At 33.3% G+C, this 25,431-nt stretch overlaps 1 pseudogene; it reads left to right on the top strand.

Moving 5' to 3' along the window:
- LOC149555272 (uncharacterized) overlaps positions 1-24,739 on the top strand; it is a 73,669-nt pseudogene extending 48,930 nt beyond the window's left edge.
- Positions 24,740-25,431: the final 692 nt, after the last annotated feature.

Below are 25,431 nucleotides of genomic sequence, written 5' to 3'. Positions count from 1 at the left end.
AGTTAGGCAATGTAGGTTGCAAAGTTGAATTTGGAAAAAAAACTACCAAAATCTATGACACTGATGGAAAGCTGATAGGAAAAGGTGAACAAACTAGGAGTAGTATGTTTTACCTAGATATGGAGGATGCAACATGTCTTATTGTTAGATTTGATGATGTGTTGTTGTGGCATAAAAGGTTGTGTCATGTTAACTTTGATAATCTAATCAACATCAGCAAGAAGAAGAAGGTCAGAGGGTTGCCCAAGTTGAAGAAATCTAAAAACAAAATGTGCAAACAATGTCAACTAGGGAAGATGACTAAGTCTAGTTTCAAAAGAAAAAAATACACTTCCAAGGAATTACTAGCGTTAGTCCATACAAACTTATGTGGTCCAATAGAAGTGAAAAGCTACCTAAGAGACAGATACATAATGCTATTTGTGGATGATTATTCCAGGATGATGACTGCTATGTTTTTAAAGAAAAAATTTGATGCACTTCAAATGTTCAAGTGGTATTTGGCCAGAGTTTATAAGGAAACAGGAAAGAGCCTGAAATGACTAAGATCAGATAGAGGAGGTGAGTTTACATCAAAGGAGCTTAAAATATTCTGCAATGAAAAAGGTATCAAAAGGAAAACATCAACACCAAGAACTCCACCACAGAATGATATTGCTAAAAGGAGGAATAGATTAGTGATTGATTGTGCTAGAACCTTGATGATGGAGAAAAATTTTGCACTAAAATACTGGAGAGAAGTTGTAAGTATTGTAGTCTACACACTGAATAGAGTTCAAGTCAAGAAAAGTACAAATGCAACACCTTTTGAATTGTGGTATGGTCACTCACCCAATATTAAACATTTCAAAGTATTTGGTTGTAAATGCTATATTCTTAAAGATACTAGAAATGGAAATTTTGATGCAAAAAGTGATGAAAATATATTCCTTGGATACTCCACTAAAAGTAAAGCATACAAGTGTTTGAATACTAACACTAATAAGATTGTGGAGAGTGCAAATGTAAATTTTGATGACCATGTAGAAGTTTAAGTTTATGAGTCAAAGCAATCTAAGGATTATAGATCCTTTGTATACATCTATGAAGGAATGACTGTTGAAGACAATCTACAAATCAAGTTGGGAATCAACAACAAATTTTAGTATCTGTCGAGTCTTAGCCTGTGAATGCCGAGCTGCATTTAGAAGCTGAGCTATAGAATGTAAAAAATGCACATTCTAACTCTAAAAATAGTACACATGAGAGGACTAATGAAATTCCAGGTGAAGAAGAAAAAAATGATTCTGAAGCTGAAGGATCAAACATGGAAAGAAGGACTGAACCAAGATTAGCCAACTATGTGAGAAGACATCATCCTATAGATCAAATCATTGGTAACAAGGATGCCAAACCAATGACAAGGAATAGGTTTATGAATGAATCATTTTTGTTGAGCAAGGTTGAACCTAAAACAGTGAAAGATGCACTACAAGATGATGACTAGTATAAAGCCATGGAAGAAGAGATAGATCAGATTAAGAAAAACAAAACATGGTCTCTAGTTCCTAGACTAGATGATAAAAATGTGATTGGTACCAAATGAGTGATTAGAAACAAACTTGATGATGTAGGAGTTGATTAAATCCAACTCCATAATCACCAAGATCACCTGCAGTGCAAATAGCTTACCGAAGAGAAACCTAAGGAGCAAGAGCTTGAAGGAAACAAAGCAAGAGAAAATATTTCACAATAGAAAAATGAAATTGCTATGTGAACGGATGAATTTACAATGAGAGAGAGACCACTTATAAAGGTCTCAAGGAAGCTTGTAGAACAAGCTAGAAAGTGGTAGAAGATAAGGTTGACAACTAAGAATTCTTTCACAAAAAGGTGGAACATGCTAAAAGGGAACAAACTCCCATGTTGTCAACAATTCATCACTACAACTAATAACTACTAAATATTAAATAAATGCATTAACCTAAGTAAGCTTAAGTAAATATAATAAATAATAAATAATTAATTATTTACTCTAACACCTCCCCTTAAGTGCAACTTAGGGTAATGCTTTAAGCTCACAAAAACTAAGATGAAATGCAAAATGGGTCCCGACAACAAGGCCATGTTAGGTACCCATGTACAATGCAAAGAAATGCAAGATCTAAAAATGGGGAAAGAGAGAAACCCTCATGGGAAAAATCCTCTCCCAAAAAGAGGTAAGAGAAAACATGCTGAAAAAATGAAGGAAGGAAGGAAGGCCTCAACAAGACCCCCCAAGGACAACTTCCACTGGAAATGTTTCAAGAGACTCTCTCAAAACTATAAGTAAAACTAGCCCCCCCATGATAATAGACACCAAAGCCCCCCCAGAATGATGGAGCTCCTATAGAAATCATCAAACCAATGAAAATCCAATGCGGAAGGAATAAGGGCACATAATAGGGGAACACCTGAATGAGAGGTGAAATTCAAAGGCTTAGTTGATGCCCAAAGGAAAAACTATGAGAATCTAGAAATGGAATCCCCAAGGCAAGTGTGATGACACTACCATGAATGTCTACTATACTATATGCAACAAGTGTACCTGGAGTCTCAATGAATGAAGTTGAAGGATCAGGCAGAGCAAAAGAAGAATCCTATGAAAGAGAAAAGTCCTCAACTAGATGTGGTGTGGAAGTCAAAGTAGGGATCTCAAGAACAATACAAAGGTTCAAGTATCTTGAATGCACCACCTGATACTCCTACAAAAGAGAAGTAGCATGCTCCAACAATGGAGATAGTGGACCAAAGTGCAAGAAGGTGTAGAGATGAGTGGAAGGATCAACTACCCCTGTAACAATAAAACTTCTTGTTACATGATCCCAAATGAAGATTAAATCAGTAGTGAACTCAATTGTCTTCCTTGATTCACTACGTGTCATATGAGAAATCGAGAGAAGGTTGGTAGACAAAGATGGAACATATAATACATCATTGAATATACCATCCTGGATGTGAACTGAACATTTCCCATAGACTAGTAGTGTAGTGTTATTCCCCATGAGAATATGAGGAATATGAGAAGCCTCAAGAGTAGAAAAGACACCTTAAGAAGATGTCATATGATGAGAAGCACCTGAATCTAGTACCCATGGAACCTGTGAAGGAGATGCAATGGTAGCCTATAGTGCATGACCCTTTCCAAGATCCAATGTAGATGGTGAAGATGTGGAAAAAGACTAAAAGGCAGACCCCTATAAGGTAGAAGAGGATGGAGAAGAGATAATGTTCTTTTGAAGAAGAGCTTGCAAATCTGTAATTTGTTTTTCATAGCCATCAAATCTCTTCTCAAAATAATGTGCCTCATCATGAGATCCTTTTTGACAATAGGAATGGGTAGGAGTCTCAGTCTTCTTTTTCTCCTTCTTCTTAGAAGATGATGAACCAATAGAAGAGGGATCTGATATCTACTTCAAGTTCTGTTCTTCTGTATCCTTGACAAGAAATGCTTGCAATTGTGAACCTAAAAGTGAATCCATTTGATTGATCTTGGGCTATTCATGAGTTAATCGATCACAAAATATCTCAAATGAAGGCATCTTGTGTTTGTCACCCAATGCATCCATAATGGAGTAGAAAGTAGAAGAGAAGATCTGATACTGTCCTCTCAAATTTGAGAGTATAAAAAAGATACACTCATCATCTGTCTTGGTTTTCCCACATTCCTACAAAAATGTATGAAAAGATTTGAATTTCATCAAGAAGTCCTCAATGCTAGGAAAGCTATTAGGTGTCAAAGAAGTCAACTCTGCATCAAGCTGCAATGCCCAAAATTCATTCACTGTGCCAAACAAATTCTGAAATTTGAGCCAATAACCTCAAGGAGTGGTTAAACCATCCAAGTGAAATAGTAGCTTGTCTAAAATGTTCAGTGCAATCAATCCCATGGCCTCATCCATTTTGTTCCTGTGTTGAAGAACCTCAAAAGGGCATGTGAGAGTAGGTTGATTCTCATCCAGACATGACCATGAGCTTCTTGACATGAGAAGCCTAGTCATTTGTGCCTTCTAGGTGTGATAGTTGTGTGGTATGAGATAGATCATAGATGGATCCACCATTGAGAGAGAAGATGACAGAAGTAGAAGGGTCTTATTCTAAAGTAAATTACAAAAAGGGAAAATGCTTCTCCCCTACAATGTATAAATTGGGCACTCTTTAGTTAGTGTGATTACAATAGCCAATTTAGGGCTTATTTCTGAAAGTAGTATTTCTATCTACAAAAATTCTAATCTAATTTTAGATCTAGAAATTAGACCAAAAAAATACACTTCCAAAAAAAATAGAACTTGATTATGTGTCCAGATGAGCTCGTACTAAGCATTTAAAGTGGCAAAAATTGAGAATTGCAAGTTGCAAAAAAAATTCAAGAACAGAAATCTCAAACCACCTACACCAATGTGTAGATCACAAAATCCTACCCCAAAAAAAAAATTCTCAAAAAAATGAGTTCATATGAGGGAGATATCACTGTTTGAAAATCACCTCTGTAGTTATTTTTTTTGAATCGCCACTGTCGCACCTCTTGATTGAAGAAAAAATCACAAACAAACTAGGGTTTGTGTCTTTGAATCGCAGCTTCAAAAAAATCCTTCAAACAAGAAGTAGTAGGGAGGCTCTGATACCATGTAGGAGTTGATGAAATCCAACTCCACAGTCACCAAGATCACCTACAGTGAAAATAGCTTGCCGAAGAGAAACCTAGGGAGCAAGAGCTTGAAGGAAACAAAGCAAGAGAAAATATTTCACAATAGAAAAATGAAATTGCTATGTGAATGGATGAATTTACAATGAGAGAGAGACCACTTATAAAGGCCTCAAGGAAGCTTGTAGAACAAGTTGGAAGGTGGTAGAAGATAAGGTTGACAACTAAGCATTCTTTCACAAAAAGGTGGAACATGCTAGAAGGGAACAAACTCCCATGTTGTCAACAACTCATCACTACAACTAATAACTACCAAATATTAAATAAATGCATTAACCTAAGTAAGCTTATGTAAATAGAATAAATAATAAATAAATAATTATGTACTCTAATAGATGAGAATGGTGAGATAACAAGAAACGAAGCTAGATTAGTTTGCAAAGGCTATGCACAAGAAGAAGGATTGGATTATGGGGAGACATTTGCCCCTGTTGCAAGAATGGAAGAAGTAAGAATATTACTTGCATATGCTACATAAAAAGGTTTCAAAGTCTACCACATGGATGTAAAGTCTACTTTTTTGAATGGTATATTGGAAGAAGTCTACATAGAACAACTAGAGGGATTTGTTGATGAGAAAAAAAAGGACATGGTCTGCAAACTACACAAGGCACTTTATGGATTAAAGAAAGCATCAAGAGCATGGTATGAGAGGTTGCCAAAATATCTTGTGAAGATAGGATTTGAGAGAACATATGACAATAACAACTTGTACATCAAAGATGAAAAAGGTAAAGATATTTTGATATCAGAAATATTTGTTGATGATATAATCTTTGGAGGAAAAGATGTTCTATGAAAAGATTTTGCTGATCAAATGGGACATGAATTTGAGATGTCAATGTTTGGAGAAACCAAATTCTTTGTTGGATTACAAGTACATCAAATGAAACATGGAATATTTGTGACCCAATCCAAATACATCAAGGAGGTACTCAAAAAATTTAGGTTAGAAGACTCAAAACTAATCAGCACACCAATGGCAACTGGACATAAGCTATCCAAGAATGATGAGTCTGCTGAAGTAAATCAGACATTGTATAGGTCAATGATTGGAAAGCTGGAATATGTTGTACATAGTAGACTAGATATTGCATTGGCTATTGGAATAGTGGCAAGATTTTCTGAAAATCAAAGAGAAAATCACTTAATGGCAGTGAAGAGAATACTAAGGTATCTAAAAGGAACTGATGACTTTGGTTTGTACTACAAGAGGAGTAAAAAGTTTGAACTAAGAGCCTACACTGATGTAGATTGGGGAGGTAACATTGATGATAGAAAAAACACCAATGGAGGAACACTTTTCTTAGGACAAAGGTTGATTACATAGAATAGCAAAAGGAAAAGCTACACCTCATAGTCTATTGTTGAAGCTAAATATGTTGCAACTGTTATAAATTGCACCAATATTTTATGGATCAAACATTTTCTACAAATTATGAAGGAAGAGGTAATTGAGCATGTGATACTTTATTATGATAATACAAGTGCTATTAACATATCAAAGAACCCTGTAATGCATGCTAAAACCAAGCACATTGCAATCAAGTATCACTATGTAAGAAAGTTGGTGGAAGATAAACAAGTGAAGATGTAATATGTTAGTTCAAAGGAACAAATTGTTGACATCTTCACAAAAGCACTACCTAAAGAGGCTTTTGAATATATTAGAGGTAAGATAGGGGTGATACCCCTAGCCAAGGCTACTTGAAGCAAAAGGAAGAATGCCCTACATCAAATAAGCTCATTAATGAAGATTTCACACATTGATGTAGAGGATGTTTACTTTGGGATTCATGCCTAAAGTAATTGAAGTACTAAAGTTCCAAATCAATCACAAGCAAGGTGACAGAGGGAGACATTGAATGAACCTGTAAAAGCTACACTTGCATATTAAGACACTAATATGTTTTTAGCATTGTTGTCAAAGAGGGAGAAGATGTTGGAAACTAATCAATAGAAGAAGGATCAACAGGGAGAAATAGTAGAAAACTGATCAACAACTATTGAAGATAGAGAATCAAAAAAGAGGGAGAAGTTGTGAGAAACTGATTACATGCTGATGATTTGGTGGTTAAAAGAAGATAGAGGGAGAGGTTGATTAGAATAGCAGAAGATGAGCATATAGAGGGAGAAAAACAAAGAACGAGGCAACAATAGAGAGGGAGAAGCAGAAATGAAGCAATCAGAATAATAGAAGATGTGAAGTTATAGTTTACTTTTTTGCATTAACTTACTATTCTAAACTAGTAAGCTTGTGGTTGAATAGTTTAGTCTGATGGTTGACCAGTTTGGTTTGCCATCAATGCCAAAGAGGGAGATTGTTGGAAATCTAATTGAAAAGCTCATTGTTGAAGATCAAAGAGGGAGATTGTTGGAAAGAAGGAAGATTCTTGTTAAGAGAATGTTTTCAATCATTTTTTTTTCAATGATGTCAAACCTGCTATTTGTAGGAATGACATTTGCTCATAAGATCCAAGTACTATCACTTAGTTGATTAATGAAGAGGATTTGATCAACAAGATGTAACAAGAAGCACCTAAGGGAAATGTTGAGTTATGATGTTGTAATGAAGTGCAAGGATCAGGTAAGACAATGGTTAAATGATGTATTGATAACATACTCAAGGATACAGAGGTTGGTCACACTTAGAAACATTGGAGGAAGAAGTTGTAACAAGGTGGTATGAAAAGCTTAAACTAAGATCTTTGGTGGGTGCCAAGCAAGTTAGTTGAGGCCAAGAAAATTATCAGTAGGAGCTGAGTAATAGAAAATTCTAGTGTGTGCCGAGTAATCTTCAAATGCCAAGTAAAGATTAGGTGTTGAGCATCAGAAAATTTCTAGTTGGTGCCGAGTGATCTTCAAGTGCCAAGCATCAGGAAGAACATAGTTGATGCCAAGCACCAGTATTTCAATAGTGCCAAGTTGTTGTATTATTTCAAATGATGAAGATTCACCAAATCTGAGCTAACATAATGGTTACATTGTGTGAGGCCTTGCCCCGACCCATCGTAGCATAGTGATACATTACTCTTATTTTGTTATCCGCGACTCGAGATGTCAAGACATTATCTGATGCTTAGAACATATTTTATTATTTCATGTTGTGTGATGTTATTCCTAGATATATTTGATGATTGCCATTTAATGTTCATGTATATGTATGTTGACGAAATCAGTAAATGTAGGATTGAGATTTGATTTAAGATATTTCAAATGGTTAAGAATTATGTAGGATGAAGAAACTCTTATTGATGTATGTTTTAATTTATGAAAATTTCTGATACATATACGTTTATATACATGTGATTTTATGGGACTACTAATGTGTGCAATGAGTGTGCAGATATTTAGCCGAGAAACCCTACGAAGGAACAAAACTGATCCCCATGTGCTAAAATTTGGAAACCCTATTGTTCGTAATTATGTTCTTTCAGTGTCACTTGACACTCGTAAAATGTTTATGTGCTTCGGTATGCTAGTTAGGGTTAATTGTTTAACCTTTGGATTCAAGTTAGTTCAAGTTAGTGTCAATTTTTCTATTAGGTTCTTAATTAGGGTTAGTCATCCCTAATTCGAATTTGTGCCTAGTTTTGCAAGTGAGAGTTGTAGATGGACCTATTTTATTCTTGAATTTTATTTGACTCTAAACCTCTTTCCTAAGGCTTTAAAACATGTTATATTTTCTAACCAAAGGGTATGGGTATGGGTTAGGGGTCTTTTCCAACCCCTAAGCCCCTTTTTTTGACTTTTGAGGTCACTCAAAAGTCCCCTTTTTGCCTTTGTGCGAAAATTGCAAGTGGTTGTCATGAGTTGTCTTACCCCACCTCCTTTTAGGGTTTAACCATGGTGTAGGTTGAGTTAGGAGTTTCTAGAGTGGCTAGTGGGTGGAAATAGTTATGGCTCCTTTTGGGTGGTTGAGTTGGAGGATTATTTAGAGGCCTTCCTTGGTCTAGTGGTTGTTGCCCAATCTCTACATTTAGAGAGGATTTTTCTTGAAGCTTGAAGGAAGGAGGGATACTCTACTCAAACTAGTTCATTGCCATTACCTCTTGTGAAGGTAGGAAACTCCCATCTCCCTTATTCAGTTTTTATGTTTTGTTTCATGTTCTTGTTACCTTGTTGTTGTTTTACTATTGTATGGTTGTGGGTATGTTGGGAAGATTTGTAAACCATGTTATTTTGGTTGTTTTCCTTTCTTGTTTATGTTTGCAATTTTGAGTTTCCTTGCATGGGTGTTTTGGTATTACTCACCCTAGGAGAGGGCAGAAGTGACCAATTTTGGGAGAGGTCTGTTTAGTTGGACTCCAACCTGTGTAGAGTCTCTTCTCAGGATGAGAAGAGGGATAAAGGGTAGGGTGTTATGGGCCCCTACCCGTCAGCACAAATCTGGTATGAGTATGGCAAGTTTAAATGGAAGAACGAAAGTTCTTGGTTATTGGCCCTGATTGGGCATCTGAATTTGGTGTTGTGCTTGACTTCTCCAGTTGGAAGAATCCACCTCTCCCTAGTTTCATTGTGAATCTTATTGTGTACACCATGTGTGATTATGCATGCTTGATGTTCTTTTGGTTCTGCTTGGTTATCACCCGATCAGTTATTGGTATCCTCCATGGTTCTTGAAATAAGATTCAAAAAGTATTACAAACTCCTTGATTTGATCATGAAGAAAATTTGATGAAATTGTTGAAAATGGGGATTGAGATTCTATTGTAAATTGTATTTTTAAACCTTATCGTATATGGCAACGAAGCTGGGTTTTCTTCCTGATTCTTTCCCGGCTGAGCCTTTGAATCAGGTTAGCCAATAAAATAATGGTTGAGTGTATTTGGTTCTCATAATATTTGATCATAATGTTCAGTCGTATGAATGCTCATCAAAATAGAATAAATAAATTTGCATATATTTAGATGGAAGAATAGAATCTTAGATAATGTCTTGAATTATGAATGTTCAAGTCTTAATTACGATAATGAAGAGTTGAATTGATATAGTGAGTTTTTCAATTATGATGTATAAGTATAATGATGAGATCAAATCAAGAGCAAACCCTATATTACGAAATCAAAGATATTTCATTTCTTGATAAATTTCATGGTGGTTATAATCAAATTCGAATTAGAATAATCCACCACCTTTTTGTTTTTAATTATGTGTATAGTATCATTCACCTCCTAAGTTCTTCAAATATGATCAATTAGACTGAGAGGTTGTATTCTTGAAATCAATAATAATAATAATCAGAACTTAGAACTCTTACCATGTCCTTGAAGAACTAATATAAAACATACATGTTTAAACTAGAGATGGAGAGACTATACGTAATATACCCCTTTGCAGTGGAATACTTGTATTAAGGAAGAATGCTAATAGTAGAATTATTCAAATCCTTAGTAACATAAATGAAATGCATAAAATGGCATGACCATGCCTTGTTAAAATTATGCTTCAAAAAAATATATATGCACTCCCAAGAGTAAAAACTCTCTGGAAAATACATGAGGAAGAAAATTCATTCCTTCCAAAACCACAGAGCATATTCTTGCTCAGATTCCTTCCTAAATGAATAAAGAAACAAATAAATATTATGTTATTCTCTTGGGTGTATAATTTTGAATATATAAATGTGTACATTTTTATATAAAGTGAATATATTTCCTTTCACCTATAAAACTTTATGAACTTATTGCTCTCCTTGGCCTTGCACGTCAGTTTTAAACTTGCTTTAAAAAGGGGTCTTTAGTGGCTGTCTCAAGTCAAAGCGGATGGGATGGGTGGGTGACGTCACCCTGCCACCTTGTCCCATCCCCATTCTCCTCCATTTTCTAGCGGCCAGTTGTGGGAAAGGTGGCATTAATGTTGAGAAAGGAAATTTAAATGGTCACCTTCATTTCCTTAACCCTCCCTTGCTCACCTCTGCTCATGTGCCCACCTCTTGGGTTGCATTTTCCCTACCTTGGACTGTGTGGCGAGTTGGGTGGAGAGAGAGCTATGTCATGACATGACATTAGTTGGACGTTGGCTTAGTTTTGGGTGATATTTGATGTTGCAAATGAATGCTGATTTAAAACTTATACTCCATATCCCCTACGTACCTTTTTCCTTGTGTGCAGGTTTGGGATTTCGTGGGGTCTAGGGAGAGGAGTAGGGAGGGGTCAGATCGATTTGACTTGTGGTCAAGTGGATGTTAGGGGCTAGGGTGTAGGTAAGGTCTTAGGGCAGGAGGGTTAGAGGTTGGGTGTTAGTTAGTAGGTAGGCTTTGTTAGTAGTATTTGATTTAATTATATTTCAGTTTTATTGTAGTTAGAATTTTAGAATATGATTTAGTTTTAATTTTGATAGTTTAGTATTTATTAGATGGTTGTTTAATTATGTTATTTATTTTTGTTTGTTTAAATTGTTAATAAAATTAGTAATAGATCTTGTAGAATAGTTGTATCACTTTAAAGTTTTTGGTTAAAGTTAGTTTAATATTAATTGTAATATAGTTAAAATTTTTAATTAAGTTGGTATTTTATGTATATAAGTATAGTTTGTTTAAAAAGAAACTTGAAATTGATTTAAGTATAGTTAGTTGATTTAATAAAGTTTAGGGTCATTTCATGTTTTGATTAAGGACATTTGTGGTAATTGTTAATAATTTTAGTTATTTTAGTTATGCTTAATTTTGTAAATACTAATTTAGTTAGTTTTGATTCAAATGTACTCTAATTGTTTTAAACCATTAAGTAGATTAAAGTTATCGATTAATTGACTATTAAAATAAGTTTTAAATGTAGGTTTAATTAATTCGATATTGCAAGTAATTTTAAATTCCGATTTTAGAAACATTGTTATTTAAGACATTTTGATTGCATATCATTATAAATTAATAAGTTTATCGATATTAATCTAATAACGAAAGTTTCAAAATTTTAACGATGTTATCGTCCTCTTGTTTTAAAATCTTAGGATGCAGTGTAGGGAACCTGTGTTGCAACTTCTATCTCAGTCATATCAAACGTAGAGCATGTTTAAATATTATTAGTTATTAAAAAAATATATATATATATATATATATATATTTGTGTGTGTTTTGCCCTTGTAGTTTGGGCATGACACATTGAATTTTGTGAACAAGTTGGAAGATAAGGATGATGAGCTGATGGCACATAATCCTATGTAAACCATTTTTGGGTGAATTCTAAAGAATTATTCAAGAAGTTTCTAGATGAAACAAAATATGGGTTGGATGTAATGAATCTTACCTAATCCATATGAATTGAAATTAAAGAATGGAAGAATAAAGCTAGAAAAGGAACTCCAAGACTTCTATTTAAGGAGTCATAGACCAAGAAGCAAAGAGTTGTTGATACTGTTGCTACTAAAGAGCCAAATCTACAAAGTGGTTGGAAGAGTGTCAAGGAGGTGACATCTAAGAGAAGGAAGAGCATAGAGGCTTTGCTTCTACAAGTGGTCATGAAGAGATGACTATACTGGTACATTGAGCATAGTGACTCAAGGAGACTAAGCTTGAAAAGAGAGCAAGTTGTCAGAGTTGCAGAGATTGAAGGCCAGACAAGGGTATGAGTTGAGAAGTGATCTGAGATCTGCAAGATAAGTTGTATGTTGTAGTTAGGTCAATGATTTTCTAATACTCTCTAGCAATTGTATTAGATCTAAAAACCCTATGGACTTAAGTTGGTTTAATAGCCATTTGTAACTCCTTTAATAGGATGACATTCCAAGTGAATGTTCTAAAGTCTTCTAACCAGACCAACTTCTAATAGGGTGGATAAATCCTCTAACAAGGTCACATTTGATAGTGTGTTGTAAGCCTTTAATAGGGCAGGCCTTTCATAGGGCATCACTTTAGAAGAGTGAGAATTGAGTAGCATGTTACTGATGGTTTTTCCCAAATTGGGTTTCTATGTAAATCACTATGTTATGTGTTGATTTCTTATGTGTTATGCTTGCATGTTGATTTACAGTAACTTGCTGATTAGAAAAGTTAAAGCTTGATGAATAGTTGAATGGGCTCACTATACTTAGTGAAAAGTTTGAATAGGACATTTGTACCTTGAATAACTGATTCACCCCCTCCCCACTCTCAGTTATTCTAAAGCAATTCTAACACTTCTCATATGGTTTTGAAAGAAAAAATTGGTCACCTTGCTCAAATTAACCCATATTATAATCAATGAAAATTTGTCCACTTACAATGCTCTTTGTTAATTGTACAATATACAATGCTCACTATACAATATTTAATCTACAAGCTGATCACCTTGGTATTTAATTGTTTGTCTATAGTAAGTTTATAGTCAACATGGCACATAGGAGATCTTGTTACAACATAGTGGTCTTCTATGAATCATTGTAGCCCACGAGGAGTACTTGAGCTCACTCAAGGAGAACATGTTATCTCAACATTATAATCAAAGAGTTTTATCTCTTAGATCCTCAAGTACTACTGCACAATCTAAAATTTTTGATTATTTGTGGTTAAAGATTTATTGTTAAGGAAATTAGCAAGGAAGCAAGGACAAAAGTACACTTCTAGTTTTGAATTTCCATTGTGAGCTGTTGAACTAAATAAGTACAAAAAGAGAGAGAATGACAATATACAAAAACTAGAAGGTCCCAGGTCCAAATGTTACAAGAAGCCAAAGATTTCATTACAAGTATTACCTCCCAAAATATAATCATATAAAAAAAAGAAAGAATTATTAGAAATGAAAGATGGAGAAGTAGAAGAGTTGGACAAGGTTCCAATAAACTCAAAATTGTTAAATCTTCCAAAAAATTGGAATTCTTATATGTATGATGTACAAAAAGCTAAAGTGGGGCAGTGGTGCAGGGGCCCAAGGTCCTAAACAAGATGGTCAAACATCAAATTTTGAGGAGATTAGGTGATTAATAAGTGTCCAAGTTGGCACATGACAATAAGTTAGTCTCAAGCATCCTATAATGCATTTTAGGCAATTTTTTTTGCATGTTGTAATAAGGCTTATGGGCAAGTTATAGGCTAGTCAATGTTGGTCAATGCTACGAGTTAACAAAAAATCTTCAATTTTATGTTTTTTAGAGTTTTTGCATGATTTATCAAGTCTTGGTAGGAATTTGGTGTCATTTGTTTGGAAATATTGAAAAGTTGCAAAAATTGTGAAAAAGTTGTCATACAACTATCATGCCCAAAATTCAGGGCAAAAACACACCAAGATTTTAAAAAAGAAGAAGTTATTTTAAGTTATTTAACCTACTAAGATAATACATGCTACACTAATCAGGATTCAAAAAAAAGACATAGTATTAAAGTGAGTTTTGAAAACATATCATTAAGATGCAAAGTAGACGTCTCCACATACTAGACGGGTTTGAAATCCGAAACTCCTAACACTACAAGAACATTTAGTTTTGGTTAAATGAGTCGATCGATAAAACATCAATTTCAAATTTCAAGGGTACAACCTCAAAATCAATCTACATTAAGGGTTTCCAAGTTCATAAGTCAACTATGATGCTATCCCCTATTTTTAAACACTAAACTAGATTTGTCCTTAGGAGAATCTAATTCTACATTTTCCACAAGTTTATCTAATATCTTAATAATTGATCCCAATTATTAAAATAACTATTAAACTAATTAAACTAATTAATTAATTATTATTAAATCATTTACAATGTTCATTTTGTCTTCAAACATAATCCAATTTACCAACTCACGATGTCTAGTCAATTTCATCTTACAACCCCTTTTAAACATTACATGTCCTGATAACACCTTAAAATTGAAATATTAATAACAATAAAATAATATTTAATTAATCATTTAATAAAATAATATAATACTTAGGTTCATTCATTATTTTAAATCTAATTATACACACATTCATACATCGAAGGACATGGGTTACCTCCTGTTACTATCACGATTTAAACTCCAATACTAATTCTATAGACTAATGTTCATAATAACTTTTAAGAACTTTATTAAATTTAATATTTTCAATCATAAAAATGAAAATCAAATTTCAAATGCCTATTGAATTTAAAACTAAATCCTAACATATAACTTCTAACCATAAAATAATTACTAACACTTATATTTAAATATGAAACTTATAGTGCATAACTTATAATCAAACACTTACTTTATATATATAATAGTAATAAATCCACCTTTTTTTTGAAATAATATCTTGCATGTTAATTAATTCCTATTTTAACTTTATTACTCACCTTTTTAAACACTTAACATCTAGCTTATTCTAACACTAAACTTTAATAACTCACTTCCACCTATTAACTAAAAATTAATTATAATCTAATACTAATACTAACATTAAAACTTAAAAACTTCAAGTTAATAACAGAAGGAAGGCTTGGAAGAACTTCAATGTGAGAACGACCACTATGGGAATCTACAAAGAGGTGATGAACCCCCAACTCCTGGTGGACGACCTCGAGAAGCCTAGACTCAATGAGCTAATTAACCCGGCTATGGTGGCTATTTTTGATAATGCAAGAGAAATAGGCATGAATCTATTGAACAATGCTCGCAATAGCATGATCAACAACTTCAGATCAATTAAATGGCTTTTCCATGAGCTTGAGGATGTCAGAGATAGGGTTTCCCAAATGGAAAAAATCAAGAGCAAGACAGGTGCAGAAGGCCAAGGTGACCGGAACAGCTGGGAGACTCTGATGGAGAGGAGAGTAAAAAATATTGAGAACTACAATCACAACCTAGCAAGTCAAATGTTCTCCCTCCTCGCTTCGATCAACGACAACATCCTCTCTCTCTTGGAAAATCTCAAAGACAGGAACCAGATGGAGGAAGATGATAAACAGAACAGAGACAAAGATAGGCTGGATGTGGATAAAGCCAAGGACAACACTATGGAGCAGGATTTGACGAACGCCCAGGATCATAAGGCAGAAGAGCAACAAGAGTGCGCCGAAGCTGCCCAGACCATGCTCGAGATGGAGAAGTAGTCTGCTAGGTTGGGTCTCTGTCCTTTGGTTTTTGTTTCTCCTGGCTTTGGCTTTTTGTCTGGTCTCTATTTTTCTGGTTGGTTCTCTAGCCTTTTTAGTGGGCAGTTGTTTCGGGCTGGGCCTTTGGGCTTATTTTCAGCCATAAGGCTTATGCTTTGGCTAGGCATTTTTTCGCTTATTTTCAGCCTTTCTTGTTGTTAAACTTATGGGTTTTAGGACCCCTTAAAACCTATTTACCTTATCAAAAACATTAAAACTTAAAAACATATCCTAACCCTTAACTAACCTTTACTAACACCTCACAACCACTAACTTTTAACTAATATAAAACAATTCCTAACTTGACCTACTATTCTAACCCCCTACCTTCTAACTAACGCCACTAACCTTCTAACACTTTAACATTTTCCCTAACCCCAAGGACATGGGTACTTCCCCATGCATCCACACTCTTTCCAAGGTTTTAAAAACATAGCAACATGATCTCCTAAGAGTTTTGAGCACCCAAGTCAAGTGGAGGTAAAGAGAGCTTCAAAAAATGTGCTTTTTATTGCTCTTAAGTACATGCTAGACTTCAATGATTCCCATTTCTCCTAGTTTGGCCTACCTGTCATGTGAAGTCTGACATAGGGCCATGTGAGAGGCACTTTTGCAGACCTTGGAGGCTTTTTCAACTCCTAGCACAGGAGGGAAGAGAATTAGGAGTTAAGATTTAAATTTTTGTAGGTGTGGGTCAAGGTAAGAGTCATAGGATATTTTAGATATTTTTCTTTTATTGTAATTATTTCTTTTAATATTGATTAAATTTAAAAAAAGGTTTTACAAAAGGGATTTTATTGAGAATATGCTCTGTTGTAAAAAAGGAGATTAAACTTTTCCTCATACAAAAGGCAGAGAACCTTTTGGGTCTAAGAATGAACAATTTTCTCAAGACCCATTTTTTTTCTTCTAAGTGATGAGATTTTCAAATTTATTTATATAGCCAAGGAAGATACATTTTAATAATTTTACTAATTATAATATAAAGTTTAAATGTCTTTTTAATACAATAACATATGATTATTTTCCCTTCCAATCCAAATACAAAAATACTAGAGGAGATTAAATTCATGTAGTTTTAAATTTACTTGATGCAATCCAAATTCAAATTGCATAACTTATATCTATCATCATTTTATCTAATTAATAATAATCAAATGAATGTGATTTCAAACCACAAGAATGCCACAGAAAGTGTAACACATCATTGAATTCATTTTCTGATAAACACATGCAAATAAATTGAATTGCAAGAAATATCATTTGAAAGAATCATACTATTTATTTATTTATTTATTCAGTCATCTGATTCAAGGACTCCCTCAGGAAAGAACTAGTGAAGTAAAATTGAGATCATAGTCGCATCTACAATAAGTTTAACAATGACATTTTTACAATGGAATCATTATCTTGAGGAGAAATCTCCCAACATTTGAATTTCAATAACATTTCTGAATTTCCTTCTTGGCTCCACAATAGGGAAACTACTATGAAGTTTGCAACACATCAAGATGATCATGGAGAGAATGAAACTAATTAGGAGACAACCAATCTTAACATGAAGACAATATCAAACATTCACTTCCATCTAGGTTTGCACAACAGGTTTGTCATTGAACTAGACTAGGGAGAAGGTGGGTTTTTCCAATAGGAGACCTTGGCCACAACACCATAATAGTTGCCCTTTTGGGGCTATAATAACAAGAACTTCCATTCTTCCATTTTCTAAATTCCAAAACTCAAAACATAGTTTGCGCTAATGAGTAGGGGCCCATAACCCGCTACTCTCTCCCTCTCCTCATCCTAAGGAGAGACTTTGCACATTTGGAGTCCAACTAAAGATGTCCTCCTGTACATGGCCACTTTTTCCCTATTCAAGGGTGAGTAATTCCAATACAACCCATACAATCCCTTCTAAAATAAAAAATACCCATTTCAATCCCTCCTAAACATATTCTTCAAACACACGAACATACATATGCAAGAAAACTACTTAATCATGAACACAACATTAAAAAAATGAGCTTGAGGGCTTCCTACCTTCACAACAAGGTTATGGCAAGTGAACAATTTGAGATGTACTTCCCTTCCTTCTCCTTCTCCTTCAATCCTAAATTTCTCTCTGAAACTAGAGGTTGGGTGAACACGCTTCCTTTCTCAAATTTGCTTCTAAATAGGATATTAACTCAAACACCTCCAAATTGCAATAAATCTCCCACTTGCCTAAAGGTTCTAGATTCTTCTAACTCAACTTGACATAAGGCTAACCTCAAGGTGGAGTTAAACTCATCCAACTCATGGAGAAACATTCAATATTCGTAACAAAGCAAAAATGAGATGTTTTAGTGGTCACCAAAGTCAACGAAGGGGGCTAGAGGGGTGGAAAATACCCCCAACCCATACATATACCCCTTGGGTACTTAGTTTTCAAGATTTTTGGCCTCTAGGAAAATTTAATGACCTGATAAAATGCTTGAAAATTTTGGACTTCTTAAAACCCTAAAAAAATGTAAAATAAATCACTAATCTTGATTAGGGTAATTAATCTCGATTACCCACTAATAAGCATTGGATCACTAACCTAGTCCAACTCAAATTCTTAGGTTATTTGGTTAACTATAATTAACATGTTGAAATGCATATACATATCATGAGTGTTAAGCAAAACTATAAAATTATTGTTACAAAATATTAACACTTAATGCTTACAAAATGATATATTCATTCAATTTATGATACAAATAAAATATGAACAATGGGGTCTACATCTTTTATTAGACTCAACCCTAGTTTTCACAAATGGTACATAGGGTCTAGTCCTGATTCTCTATCAGATTCCTCAACTAATAAATCTTGCACACTCATTTCACACATTAGTAGCTCGAGAAAATCACATGCATATATATAACTCATCGGGACAATTACATAAATTAAAACATAAATCTTGCATTTAAATAACCCTTTCTAATTTTGGCACACACATTTAGTCATCAGTAATTACCTAATCAATATGACATAACTTTATTCATTAATTTAGATTAAAATACTAGAATAATCATCATTAGGCATGCATATAATTAAACATCATAAACATTGTCAATAGGGCATACTGAACTATCAAATAGCATAAAAAGTAATCATCGAGGTACCAAAATCAACACCCTCCTCATCAGGTGAAAATGCCTCATATCATTGTTAGTAAAATTTTAATGTTTAAATAGTCAAGATAATGTAGTAGTTCTTGAATCACTGATTATTAAAACATGGATGTATCAACTGCTCTCAATTTCATTAGGACATTCATAACATAAAACATTATTTCATACCTATTTCAATCTCTTATAATGGTTTTAACAAATGATTCATATTTGATAAGTACATATGAGGAGGGACCTTACATCTTCCCTCACTAGCCTTTGACTTCCTCCTGGAGGTCGCACAACTAAAATGTTCATTTCAAGATAGACCTTGTCTAAACTTGTACCAAAATTTACTCCTATTAAAAGAATGATTAATAATTCACATACATACTTAGGGGAGATAACATTTTTACCTAATTATTCTTACTAAAATCAAAGCTCAATCTAAAACTCTAACATGGTTACATTTTCCAGGGTCAAATACTCCTTAAAACAAATTGGTCACATATAAACAACATTCTAATCTAGTATACAATACTTATAGAGTCTGTAATAATAATAATATAATAAGATATTATGAATTCCACATACCCTCTCATCAGGTAATAGTTGTACAAGACTCCCTCAAATGAGGTTTCATATTAAGCAACTTGTTCCTTTATTCAAGGTTAAGTACTTCCCTTTAGAGTTTCCTGACACATTGATTCTTGATAGGATACTCAACAAGTCCATCACTACACATGCACCTTTCCATCAAGAAGTCCATTTGGTTAACTCATAACCTTAACCAAATTAACCAAATTTATGTGGGGGTGCAATTTCATTACTCATAATAGTCAATGAATAACACTAGTCCTATTCTGAAAGTCCTGGGAGAGGGTGGGGCACAAATACTCTCACTAATAACCCCATACCCTAATTTTGTGTATCCACATGATTGTCAAGAATCCCTTTGGTAGGCTCATTATATGTCACTTTGCTAATAAAACTCACAAGAAAGTACCTCAAAATTTAAATTGAACATCAAAGATGAAACATCCAATGCAAAAGTCTAAAAATAAAAGAAATAAAGAGTGGCCATAATAGTAAAATTTTAATCAAGAAGTGAAGACATGACCTAGAGGCAAAATAGAATCATCAATAATAAAGTTGGCTAAACAACCCCACATCACATTGTTTGGCAAAAAGGAAAGAACATTAAAATACTAATATTTGAAATCAGACAAATAAGGAAATAAATCCAATTACTTAGAAAATTTACATTACTAACATAATGCTGCCATACCAGGTTCTCTAAAGGCAAGGAGAAATCTTAGCTCTTCCAAATGAATTGTAGGGATCTTGAATTGAAATTAGATGGTGGTCTAAAGATTGTGTCACTCAAACTATGATTGATCCCACATACTAACTATATAGCTCACTTTATTGACATCGCCCTATGACTAGGGTTTTACTGTACTAAGGGGTTTGGCTTGATCAAAACTCACTCAAAAGTGCAAATACAAGGATACTAATATAAGTGCCCTTCAATCCTCTTATTGTTACATTGGTTTCCTTTCAAAGAATCTAAACATGTGGGAAACTTTGGTGTCAGTAGAGTTGTAGTTACAAAATCAAATCTCTTATCCTCAATTCACTATAATTGTATATTAGGGTTCCTACCAATAATCTTTCTTAGGTTAATTTTTCCACAATATACTGATTGAAGTTGAGTTATTAATCTCACCAAATCTGGTATGCTCTTGTATACATATATACATCACTGCCTGTGTTATTCCATCATTTACACAAGTTCTAATTATCATCTGAGAATGTATTGAATGCTATTGTTCTTATCTATAATTCCATATTCCATGCCTCCTAGTTATGGATGAGTTATGATTTCATCCTTAGGTTGTAGGTTTACAACTAGGTAGGTATAGATCCATTATTAGGATGTTGCCAATGTTTACTCATTCATTCTTAAAACTATCTCCTTGTTGATGATATAGGTCATCATCATTGTTCTTATCGTATCTCGTAGCTTATAATATGCTTATTTCTTAACTCTGATACCTAAAATTTTAGTTCGTGTTAGGTTGATGACCTCATCGTGACTTTGCTTACTCTATATTGTAGGGTTATAACTGGTCCAAGAATTTCAATGTTAGAGTCTACGAGCATTCACTTGATAGTTAAAAACTTATTACTCATGCTTATACAATAAGCCTACTGACATAATTAAACTCACATAACCCTATCTCTGAAGTTTGCATTTTCCCACCATTTAATTTTCATTCTTACCACCATATTTTTAGATAGATTTAATCGCCAACTAGGGTTCCACTACTCATAGTAGAATTGGGATTTTTTTATTCTTTGAGTGTTCCTAGCTAACTCATGTGTTCAATAGCTTCTCATGTTAGTAATCCTATCATTCGAGGTTTCCAAAGGTTACTTGCAGATTTCAATTGAGTTTTTCTCACTTTCTTTTTGAGGATTATTGGAACAATATATTTTAATTTCTTAATAGGTTAGAGGTATCCCAAAAAAATGGTCACATGATATACTCTTCAAGTCTTACCTTCCTATTTACTCACCATTCATTTTATCTATTCAATATTTTAACTAGAAGGTAAAAAATTAGATTATGAAGATCATAGGTTTCCTTCACTTATGTTTGAAATATGTAGATTGAAACATGTCTACTTGATCACTTCCATACTTGATATGAACTACAATGCTCCCATGAGTGATTGGGTCAGTCAATATCTGACTTCTACTAAAGATGATGAGAAACAGTTTCTCTTTGACTTCTAGGTTATTTAATCATTTCCACTCTCCTGATTCAAATTTGTTTTAGGGTTCTTAATTTAGTTTTCCTCAAGGTGGTTGTGTTCAATATAATTTTGATTTCTTAATGAGATCATAATATACTTTAATATAACATTCTTGCATCTAATCATTCATTTTGAGTCATTAAGACTAGGTTATCTGATATGGTTAACCATTTACATTTGTTAATACTAGTTCAAATTTTACTTAGGTTCAACTATCGGTGTCGCAGTTTAGAAGGAATACATTTGCTGACCAAATTTTTGCAAGGGGAAATCCCTACTTTGTATAGTAAAATTTAAATTTCCACACTTATAATGGACCCATTATTATCCAAGTGTCACAAAACTAAGCTCTGATACCAAAATGTCATGCCCAAAATTTGAGGCAAAAACACACCAACAATTTTTAAAAAAAAGTTATTTAAAGTTATTTAACCTACTAAGATAATACATGCTACACTAATCAAGATTCAAAAAGAAGACATAGTATTAAAGTGAGTTTTGAATACATATCATTAAGATGCAGAGTAGACGTCTCCACATACTACACAGGTTTGAACTCCAAAAATCCTAACACTACAAAAACACTTAGTTTCGGTTAAATGAGTCGATCAATAAAACATTAATTTCAAATTTCAAGGGTATGACCTTGAAATCAATCTACATTTAGGGTTTCCAAGTTCATAAGTTGACTATGATGCTATCCCCTATTTTTTAAACACTAAACTAGATTTGTCCTTAGGAGAATCTAATTCTGCATTTTCCACATGTTTATCTAACACCTTAATAACTGATCCCAATTATTAAAATAACTATTAAAATAATTAAAATTATTAATTAATTATTATTAAATAATTTACAATGTTCATTCTATCTTCAAACATAATTCAATTTACCAACTCAAGATGTGTAGTCAATTTCATCTTACAACCCCTTTTAAGCATTACATGTCTTGATAACACCTTAAAATTGAAATATTAATAACAATAAAATCATATTTAATTAATCATTTAATAAAATAATATAATTGTTAGGTTCATTCATTATTTTAAATCTAATTATACACATATTCATACATCCAAGGACATGGGTTACCTCCTGTTACTATCACGATTTAAACTCCAATACTAATTCTATAGACTAATGTTCATAATACCTTTTACCAGCTTTATTAAATTTAATATTTTCAATCATAAAAATGAAAATCAAATTTCAAATGCCTATTGAATTTAAAACCAAATCCTAACATATAACTTCTAACCATAAAATAATTACTAACACTTATATTTAAATATGAAACTTATAGAGGATAACTTATAATCAAACACTTACTTTATATATAATAGTAATAAATCCACCTTTGTTTCAAAGAATATCTTGCATGTTAATTAATTCCTACTTTAACTTTATTATTCACCTTTTTAAACACTTAACATCTAGCTTATTCTAACACTAAACTTTAACAACTCACTTCCACCTACTAACTAAAAACTAATTATAATCTAATACTAATACTAACATTAAAAATTAAAAACATATCCTAACCCTTAACTAACTTTTACTAACACCTTACAACCACTAACTTTTAACTAATATAAAACAATTCCTAACTTGACCTACTATTCTAACCCCCTACCTTCTAACTTACCCCACTAACCTTCTAAAACTTTAACATTTTCCCTAACCCCAAGGACATGGGTGCTTCCCCATGCATCCACATTCTTTACAAGGGATGTAAAATGAAGCAACATGATCTCCTAAGAGTTTTGAGTGACCAAGTCAAGTGAAGGTAAAGAGAGTTTCAAAAAGGTGCTTTTCATTGCTCTTAAATACATGCTAGACTTTAATGATTCCCATTTCTCCTAGTTTGGCCTACTTGTCATGTGAACTCTAACATAGGGCTTGTGAGAAGTACTTTTTCAGAACTTGGAGGCTTTGTCAACTCCTAGCATGGGAGGGAAGAGAATTAGGAGTTAAAATTTAAAGTTTTCTAGGTGTGGGTCAAGGTAAGAGTCATAGTATATTTTAGATATTTTTCTTTTATTGTATTTATTTCTTTTAATATTGATTAAATATAAATAAAGGTTTTACAAAAGGGATTTTATTGAGAATATGCTCTATTGTAAAAAAGGAGATTAAACTTTTCCTCATACAAAAGGCAGAGAGCCTTTTGGGTCTAAGAATGAACAATTTTCTCAAGACCCATTTTTTTCAATGTCTCTTTTTTCCTAAGTGATGGGATTTTCAAATTTATTTATATAGCCAAGGGAGATATAATTTTATAAAAAAATTAATTATAACATAGAGTTTAAATGTCTTGTTAATACAATAACGTAGGATTATTTTCCCTTCCAAATCAAATACGAAAAATACTAGAGGAGATTAATTTCATGTAGTTTTAAATTTACTTGATGCAATTTGAATTCAAATTGCATAACTTATATCTATCATAATTTTATCTAATTAATACTAATCAAATGAATGCGATTTCAAACCATAAGAATGCCACAAAAAAGGCAACACATCATTGAATCCATTTTTTGATAAACACATGCATATAAATTGAATTGCAATAAATATCATAGATTCTTGTGGTCATCTTTGAATGTATACCTGCATACTTCTAACTATGTGTCCATAATTCGATAACAATATTAAATATTCCAAAAAAATCTTGGTAAAAAAATTACGGATGTCTTCAAGATGAAATGAGGAATTCAATTTTTTTTGTCTAGACGATCATTTTGTAGAAAGATAGGATTCCTTAAAAGGTACATTTGTTCCAATGACATTCAATACTATCAAAATAGTTGAGAAGCTAGAGATGATGATGCTAATGCTGAAAATCATCCACCTATCACTTGCAGGTCACTGATGATGTTCCTGATATAAATGGTCGCAAAGCCATTCTTAAGGTTTATGCAAGCAACAAGAAGCTAGGCAAAGATGTCTTACTTGATGTTATTGCCATGAGAAGACCCATGTTTAGTGGTGCTGATCTTGCAAACCTCTTGAATGAAGCAACAATTCTTGATGGAAGATGAGGCAAACAATACATATCAAGTAAGGAAACAGATGATGCAATAGACAAGATTGTGGATGGTATGGAGGGCACATCAATGACTGATGGAAAGAGTAAGAGTTTGGTGGCTTACCATGAAGTTGGACATGAAATTTGTGCATAAGTACACAAAACTAATCATCTATTGGTATTTTATTGTATGCTTTTATATAGACCTTTCACATATGTATGGACCAAAAGTTGGAACTTTGATTTGCAATAATATATGATATCAATATGTGTTTCAGAGGCAACTAAATCTTGTTTTGGTAACTATTACAAGGTCAGCATGATGACCCCTAGAGATTTGACAATCCATGGATTATTAGAGTAGACCATTTAATTATATACAAAGAGAGATTATTTTGGTAAAGGGTGATTGTTGCCAATCAGTTGGCAACAACTATTGTATTCTACTATGAGAGAAATTACCAACATGGATATGCATGACCAATAATTCTTGTGTATCAGTGTTTGTTTTGACTCTCATGTAGCAAGTCATTCCTTTGGTATTTTAGGAACTTCTCATTGCATATTATTATTTTTTAAAGATTCATGGACTAGTGATGTAAGTCGTAACTCTTGCATTGAGCTTATTGTTCTCTTTGGAAAATCTAAACTATGACCTAGTAATTCTTCTAATCATCTTCCCTATTAAATAGTGATATGACTTCC

This window comes from Cupressus sempervirens, chromosome 5 (assembly GCF_028749045.1).
Source record: "Cupressus sempervirens isolate cs-2001-9-10 chromosome 5, ASM2874904v1, whole genome shotgun sequence".
Classification (NCBI taxonomy): domain Eukaryota; kingdom Viridiplantae; phylum Streptophyta; class Pinopsida; order Cupressales; family Cupressaceae; genus Cupressus; species Cupressus sempervirens.
Note: the sequence above shows the minus strand (reverse complement) of the source record. Positions and strands in the feature narration are given on the sequence as shown.